Source organism: Macrobrachium nipponense, chromosome 3 (assembly GCF_015104395.2).
Source record: "Macrobrachium nipponense isolate FS-2020 chromosome 3, ASM1510439v2, whole genome shotgun sequence".
Classification (NCBI taxonomy): domain Eukaryota; kingdom Metazoa; phylum Arthropoda; class Malacostraca; order Decapoda; family Palaemonidae; genus Macrobrachium; species Macrobrachium nipponense.
In genome coordinates, this window is record NC_087202.1 from 17488571 (window position 1) to 17496572 (window position 8002).

An 8002-nucleotide genomic window follows, 5' to 3' on the forward strand; every position below is an offset into this window, starting at 1 on the left:
TGTAGTATGTATGGATGTATCTTTCAAAAAGATATCCTACTTGAACAACAGATAAAAGAACTACTACTAACGCTTCAACTAAATAAGAGCTGCAATAGTCCTTGACTGCTACTACAAGTTCAGCAATATTGTAGGTTTTGTCATCATATTATTAGTCAGCTCATCCGCCGTTTTGAAATCACAATTGGTAAATATTAAAATCCTCTAATAGTATTTATAAAAACAAAATGCAGAAAAAATAACTCTCCTAGTTTTTTTCTTTTTTTTAACATGGTTTGATTCGGAGTTTAGGATACCGAAGAAGAAATATCACGTGGCTCATATATAATGTTGTTCTATATTGCGTTAAAATCAAGCTCATTCTTCCTAAAACGAATGATAATCAAAGCCAAACTCCCCAGAAAACTCAATAGGAGCTTCAACATATGTACAGGTAATTTGAACCTTTCTAGAATGTCTAAAACACACAAGTCGAAAGTGGCTGGCTCTCTATGCAAAAGCTCTGATTTCATTAAGCAAAAGGGAGCAAATGGCGATCATTTTAATTCATAAGTTTAAGCAATTGCTTTTTGCCTAAGCATTTGCTACCTTTGGCTACCTGTCTTTTGCTTCTTCTCACAAACTTTTGGTTTAAGCAAATTCTTGTCTTTTATTCATAAGGCATATGATGCACTAATTTCCTGTAAATTTTCAGATGTTAGACGTCAATTGACTCTCTTGTGAGATAATGTTTAGGCTACAGTACTATAAAAAATTAGGATGCCGGGGCATTTGATAATGTTTCATAGGAGATTACTTTTTTATGATTACTATGAATTGTGAAAAATAAAAGAAACTTTAAAATCCTTTATTCTATTTAGGTAAACCATAAATATTTTACAAACGAAAACATCTGTATTCCAAATAAATATAGAGGACAAGACACAACCCCTTTCTTTTAGATTAGCGCTCATAAAGACAGAACCTGACTCTAATTCTCAACCTAATAACTTTTCTTTTGGTTCTAAAATGTCATGCGTTGTAATTCTATTCTGTGGATTCTATGCGTTTCGTTTTATACCCTTTTGTACTGCGGTAGACCTCGGACGTGATTCATACAATTGGCAGCTAACTGTAGAGCTTGACCTATGGCAATATGGGTAGGGGAGCGTACAGTCTCATCATATATATATATATATATATATATATATATATATATATATATATATATATATATATATATATATATATATATATGTATGTATGTAGTATGTAGGTAGGCAGAAGAAGGTCGTAGTATACATCAAAGATAGGTGACAAGTGGACAGCCAGTTATCAGTTCGGATATCATTAATTTCCCAACGCGTTTCGTACCATCATGTTACATCTTCAGGGCTACAAAAGAACAATAAAACACAAATTAAAGCACATGAACAACAACAACTTAAAACAATAGATATTAAATATAAGAATAAAATTAAAATACTTCTTAAGTTTTAACTGTAATTTCAATTTTATTTTTAATTTCTATTGTTTTAGGTAGTTGTTTTCCATGTGCTTTAATTTGTTTCCATCGTTCTTCTGTAGCCTTGAAGATGTAACATGATATTAGTAACCGCGCCGGCGAATAGATGTTATCTTAATTGATAACTGGCTGCCTACTTGTCAAATATCCTTGATATATATATATATATATTATATATATATATATATATATATATATATATATATATATATATATATATATATATATATATATATATATATATATATATATATATATATATACTATATATATATATATATACATATATATATATATATATATATATATATATATATATATTTATATATATATGTGTGTGTGGTGTGTGTGTGTGTGTGAGTGAGTGTGTGTGTGTGTATTATAAATATATATGAACTATTTTCTCTCCAATTTTATCTGGGCTAATGCATTAATTCTCTACACGGTGACTATGCAGTGCCTGCTATTGTATTACCCCTTCAGAATAAAAAGAACATTCATCAAAAAATGCCTTGTCATGGAATTACTTGATATATTGATATATTACATGGCAAAACTGGTATTTTGAAACTATGTATTCCAAAATGCAATTTCTTTACGGTACGCTGCGTTAAAATTGATATGATGGCTTCTGCGGGAAAATTTCATATGCCGTGAAATAATTCCGCCTCCTCGCCCGGAACAAAGTCCTTCCCCAATATAATTAAATATTTATAAAATGTGAGTAAATACCAGACGTCCCGTGAAATTACATTGGCTTGAGGCGAACCGTGAAATCCTTTGAAGACGTATTGATCCCTTCTACATTTTTCAGCATCTGGGAAACGATGCGACTCCTATTAATGTAACGCATAAAATTGTCAGACACTAATAGAAAAAGCTTGGATGTTCCTGGGGGACTGAAATTGGAATGGATAAAAAGAAGGACTTCGGACACTGCAATACAAAGAAAGAATCATCCTCAAACAACTTTAGGATTATTATGAATTTTCATGGTACATAGAATTGAAAAGATTTTATATATATATATATATATATATATATATATATATATATATATATATATATATATATATATATATATATATATATATATATATAGAATAAAGAATTAGGAAATCAAGTTATTAAAAAAAATAGACCTTGTAAGAAAATCATAGGGTTTCTGGTTAAGAAAAATCCAAAAAAACATGTAATGAACGCGTGTGTATTTGACGAATAACAAATAAGTATAAAAAAATGTAGTTGTTGGAAATCACAATATTCTTATCAACCCAGCGAAGCAAATGGCATAATCTAGACCGTAAAAGTGAGGATATTACTGTTTGGGATTTTTTGGTGAATAAAGAGGATATGAAGAGAAAGAAATAATTCGGATTACCAAAACAACAGAAATATTGAAAAACAGAAGTGGTTATTGATTGTGTAGGATAATAAACTATGAGATTGAAATCAGCAGGGGTCTTCTGAGTAGTGACATGATAACAAAATTAAAGGTTCAGTTTTCTGAGCGGGCATAATTAGGGAAGTTCTTGGAGCTATTTACGCAATGAAAAATTATAATAAATGAACAAATTCTGAAAACTCTACAAGAAATGAAAGTAATTGAAAATCTGATTACTGACTTCTCGGTGAATAAAAATGGTTACTATATGGAGATACTGTTAAGGAAAGTGAACATTGGAATAACTAACTGAATATTTTTTATGAATTGAGTGCAATGATTTTTTAATATTCAACAACATATTGCAGAAAAAAACGAAACCAATTAAACTATAAAATTTCTGAATGATTTATGCGAGCATTATAGCATTGATCATTTATTATAAAAAACAAATCACAAACTTTCCAAGCAAGAGCAGAAGGATAAAACTTCTGAATTTCTGTCTGAATAAATTTTGCTAAGAACTCGACAAATCTTCCCGTAGAAAATGTCGGCTGAACAACAAATGTTCACCATATCTTGGTATCGTTTTGAGCGTATCCCGACGTTCTATTAAGGGGAAATCCAAAAGTTTTTTATTTATATATCTATTTATTTATTTACACACACACACACACACACACACACACACACACACACACACACATATATATATATATATATATATATATATATATATATATATATATATATATATATATATATATGTGTGTGTGTGTGTGTGTGTGTGTGTGTGTGTGTGTGGGTGTGTATGTGTGTGTGCGTGTGTGTGTATGTACTTAATTCATAATAACAACAATAACGAAATGTTTGGTCAACAAGATGTGGTAATGAAATGATTCATGTATCATTCCATAAATTCCCAGATCTCTCATGTACTGAAATGAAATGCCTTTTGTATGGTGAATAAAAAGATCTCTTGGTGACCATAATATTAGATTTATGACAAATTAAATATATTATGCTATGATAGGGTGTCCCATGTATGTATGTATGTAGCATTAGTCTAAAAACAATGAAAACGTCATATTGCAGCATCTTAGATGGGAAATCCTTGATGACACAGTTGCATAATAACATCCCTGATCTTAAATCCGAGCTTGATTTATAATATTGTTGAGATTCTACAGGTTACAAAGAAAGAAACTTAAATCCAGATTGTATATTCCAAGATACCTCCATTAACTTTTCCCATATCACACGCTATGGATAATTATCTTCACCCTCATTCCTTCCATCTCCTCATTCTTGGTCTTTACATGACGTTCTGTGCGCTCATTTCTTTCATCCGGTTCTCCATCATTTTCATATTTCCTCACGATAGGATGGGTCAGCAGCATAATGCATTATTCTTGATTATACTAGTATATTTCTCCATTGTTGATGCCATTTCAGTTGCCATATCCCGAGAAAAGGTTCGTTATTTTATATTTACATGTATCTCTTGATGATAACCCTCAGATGAAACACAGATAGATCTCCTATTGTTATTCTTTGGGTTATTCATTGACTGCATGCATGTAAAGCCAAATTTTCCCAGACAAATGATAAATAGCTCATGAATGTTTATTACAGTATTTGGGTATATATTTGAATCTAGGTTAATAGGAAATTTGTTATGAACAAGTATTTCACACATTCAGTAACAACACACAATTTTATATATACTATATGTGTGCGTGTGTATGTAAGTATGTATGTATATGTGTATGTACATGTAAGTAAGCTTGTTAGTAATGCAAATATATTGCACTCTCATTATATACCGTAAGCCACATACAAATATTAACTTATGTTACTACTAAGATTATTTTCATTACTTCCAAGAAAAGGAATGAAATCATTCCATTCAACTTTATTTTTGGACCTTTTTATTACTGTTAACATTGATTTACATCAGTTAATAACCTTCTAAACAACAGATATTAAAAATATTTTCTTAACAGATCAAATTCAATCAAATAAAAGTGGAATTTTTACTGTAGTTATCTTGAGTGGTAGGTACAATTATCTTACCTTTTTTCGTTCTTCACAGGTCAGTGTCCAAACTGTCTTTTTATGTAAACTTGGCACAAACACCAATGGCTTTTCAATGAATTGCTTGCAGACATACTACGTTATCCAAGCGTGACTTGCTCTGGTTTGTCCGTTGATTCTCATTTTTCAAAGATATTCTAAATAAACTAAGGTAATATTTTACAGTCTCTTCACTAAATTTCCAATTATCAGATGTAATGTGTCCTCAAGTAATGAATTTCTCAATCTGAAACTCTGCCCAAGTACCAAAAGAGCGAAGTTTTTCACGAAAGTTCATCAAAACTTTTTTCCCAACGTTTTATCCATTGGGTATTAACGTTGATAATAATAGACGTCTCTGCTAGTGCGTTATTCATTCATCGGGAATGGGTTATGCATAACCAATCCACAGTTCTATCTGTCTTTCAAGAGCACTACTGCAGAACGAAAGATCAGCAGGGACGAAGGCGAGCACTAGTACGCTTCCAGGCCTGACATAACACTGAGGCTGCTGAAGACTGGACCGACTGACTGCCCAGGTAGAGACGTCGGTCTGCAGTTGCCAGAGTTCGCGAGACGGTACCGATCCTTAGTCGTTTTCTAAAGTGAAATGGACGGAAAGCTAACGTAAAAATCGCTGTAATACTGCCTCTTTTTCGAGTGGGTCACACAAAAATTTACATAACTCTCTTTGGGTTATGAGCTGGTGGTATTCTCTCAATTCTACCGTGATGTGAACGTGATTTTTTGTTTTTTTATCCCACTCCCCGAATTTGACAAGGAAGGATTGTCTTTGTAATGAAACGGGGCGTGTAATTCCCATAGACTTATTAATGTATATTCCCATCGAACTTTGACTTCATGGAAGTTTAATTGAGATAAGCTGCTATGTTCTATATGAATAATGTATACATTGTTAAATTTTCTCTAGAAATAGAACTTGCCAGCTAAATTTACCTTTTCATTTAATATCGACTTTATATATTTCAGAGCAGTCAAACCACTTCCCAGAAATAAACACAGAAGGGAAATTGATCACAGGAGGAAACGAATGATAAATACACCTGCTGCTTTTTTTTTCAAAATTATAATTAAAAATCATATGAGCCTTGACGATGTTACTGTGAAGGAATGATCTCTGGTCATTTAAAGTTTGCAAAGTACAGATGGATTTCAGAATTACGTCTCTCTCTCTCTCTCTCTCTCTCTCTCTCTCTCTCTCTCTCTCTCTCTCTCTCTCTCTCTCTTCTCTCTTGTGTGTGTATATGTGCATAGTTCTACGATCAATACTTGAATTTCCATGAATCGAAGGCATTGACATTTTCAATACCTTTGCACTTTCAACGAATAGTAAGCCAAAAAGTAGGGAGAAATGAAGACAAGGTAAAATAAAAAAAATAGATAAAATATCGATAACGAAATGGAATAAAGTAAAAATGCAATCCGTTCACGACACAGTGGACTCGAGAGAGAGAGAGAGAGAGAGAGAGAGAGAGAGAGAGAGAGAGAGAGAGAGAAAGACAGAGTTGATAAACAGACAACAAGCCTCTAGCGCTTGGAAAACCTTACACCATCGAATAATCCTAGCATACTTTTTGTAATTGCGCACAAGATGGTCGTACTACCAAAAACTATACTCTGTTTTTTTTTTCATCTGTCCATCCGCCTGTGGTGTTTTTGTATGGTAACACTGCGTCCCGGGCTTTAGATAGTCACGTTATGTGTAAGTTTTAGGGAAATAAAAGGATATCTGGGTGTACATTTGCAACTGAACAGTGTTTTAATAATTTACTGTATGCTAATTACACCTTAATATTCGCAATAGGATATTATTATAACCGTTGAATGTAAGCTGAATGTAACTGTCTAAAGCCCAGGACGCAGTGTTACCATACAAAAACACCACAGGCGGATGGACAGATGGAAAAAAAAACAATAGTATAGTGCTGCGTAAAAACAACACACCATCTACTCCATATATAGATCTTATATAGAATATATATATATAATAAATATAATAATACATATATACTAATAGATATATATACGTATATGTATATATATGTGTGTGGGAATATATGAAATTTTATGAAAACCGTTGTAATTAACTTTAGATTACGTTGTTTTTAGGCATCACTGGCTCTTGGTAGTACGACCAGCTTGTATGCAATTACAAAACTATGCTTGATTGGCATAACATTGATAAAAAAAAAAGGTGTTCACAAATTTCATATATTCAAGTGCGCGCGCCGTGCATGAGTGAATATATGAAATTTTTTAATAAGATTAAATTTTTGAATAGGATTAAATTAGGTTTATGGCAGCATTGGTGCATGATCTTTCCACCAACAAGTGTGCAAGTACAAAAGTGTGTTTGATTGGCTTAGATTATTATTTTATCGGATCGCTATTTAATCAGCCGAAGAATGACGAGAAAAAATATCTTCACACCTTCAGATAACGTCATGTCATTCCAGTCGAATAATTAAATTTAATTACTTTCTTAATATTTCTTTGATATATTATTATACGTCGTATGTGATGTATGAAGTATATGCATATATTTATATATTCTTTCATTACTTCGAGTCACGTGTGAGTTGTAATCTTTGGCGCTCATGAGCGCACGCATTGTTATGGAAGTAAATATACTTCTACCCCAGACGAAAGGAATTCCCGAAGGCGGTGGAGTGGAAGATTCTTTTTAAAATCTTTCAGGTGTATTAGGAGAGCGAGTGATCGAAACTAAATCTTTCTTTTCCTCTTTGACTGACATTAAACGAGAAGCAAAGAGAAACGAGATACAGATAACTCAAGTCAAGGTAAATACATCTTTTTAATCTATAAAAACTAGATAAATACGCTTTGGGAATTAGGTGTGATTACAGAAATTTCAAGTTGAAAATGGCAAATATTGCGTTTGGACGAGAGAGAGAGAGAGAGAGAGAGAGAGAGAGAGAGAGAGAGAGAGAGAGAGAGAGAGAGCATAGAAGCTAATATGTAGAAATTACATCGAATCATGCACATGTCAAGCTCCG

The 8002-nt window shown here is 32.4% G+C and overlaps 1 protein-coding gene across 1 annotated transcript in view; it reads right to left on the reverse strand.

Annotated features, from left to right (window-relative positions):
- Positions 1-5461, reverse strand: part of LOC135221643 (opioid-binding protein/cell adhesion molecule-like) — a 96143-nt gene extending 90682 nt beyond the window's left edge. Inside the window, exon 1 of the mRNA XM_064259330.1 lies at positions 4965-5461. The gene's annotated coding sequence lies outside the window, so the exon portion shown is untranslated. The remainder of the gene's footprint in view (positions 1-4964) is intronic.
- Between the last annotated feature and the right edge of the window lie 2541 nt (positions 5462-8002).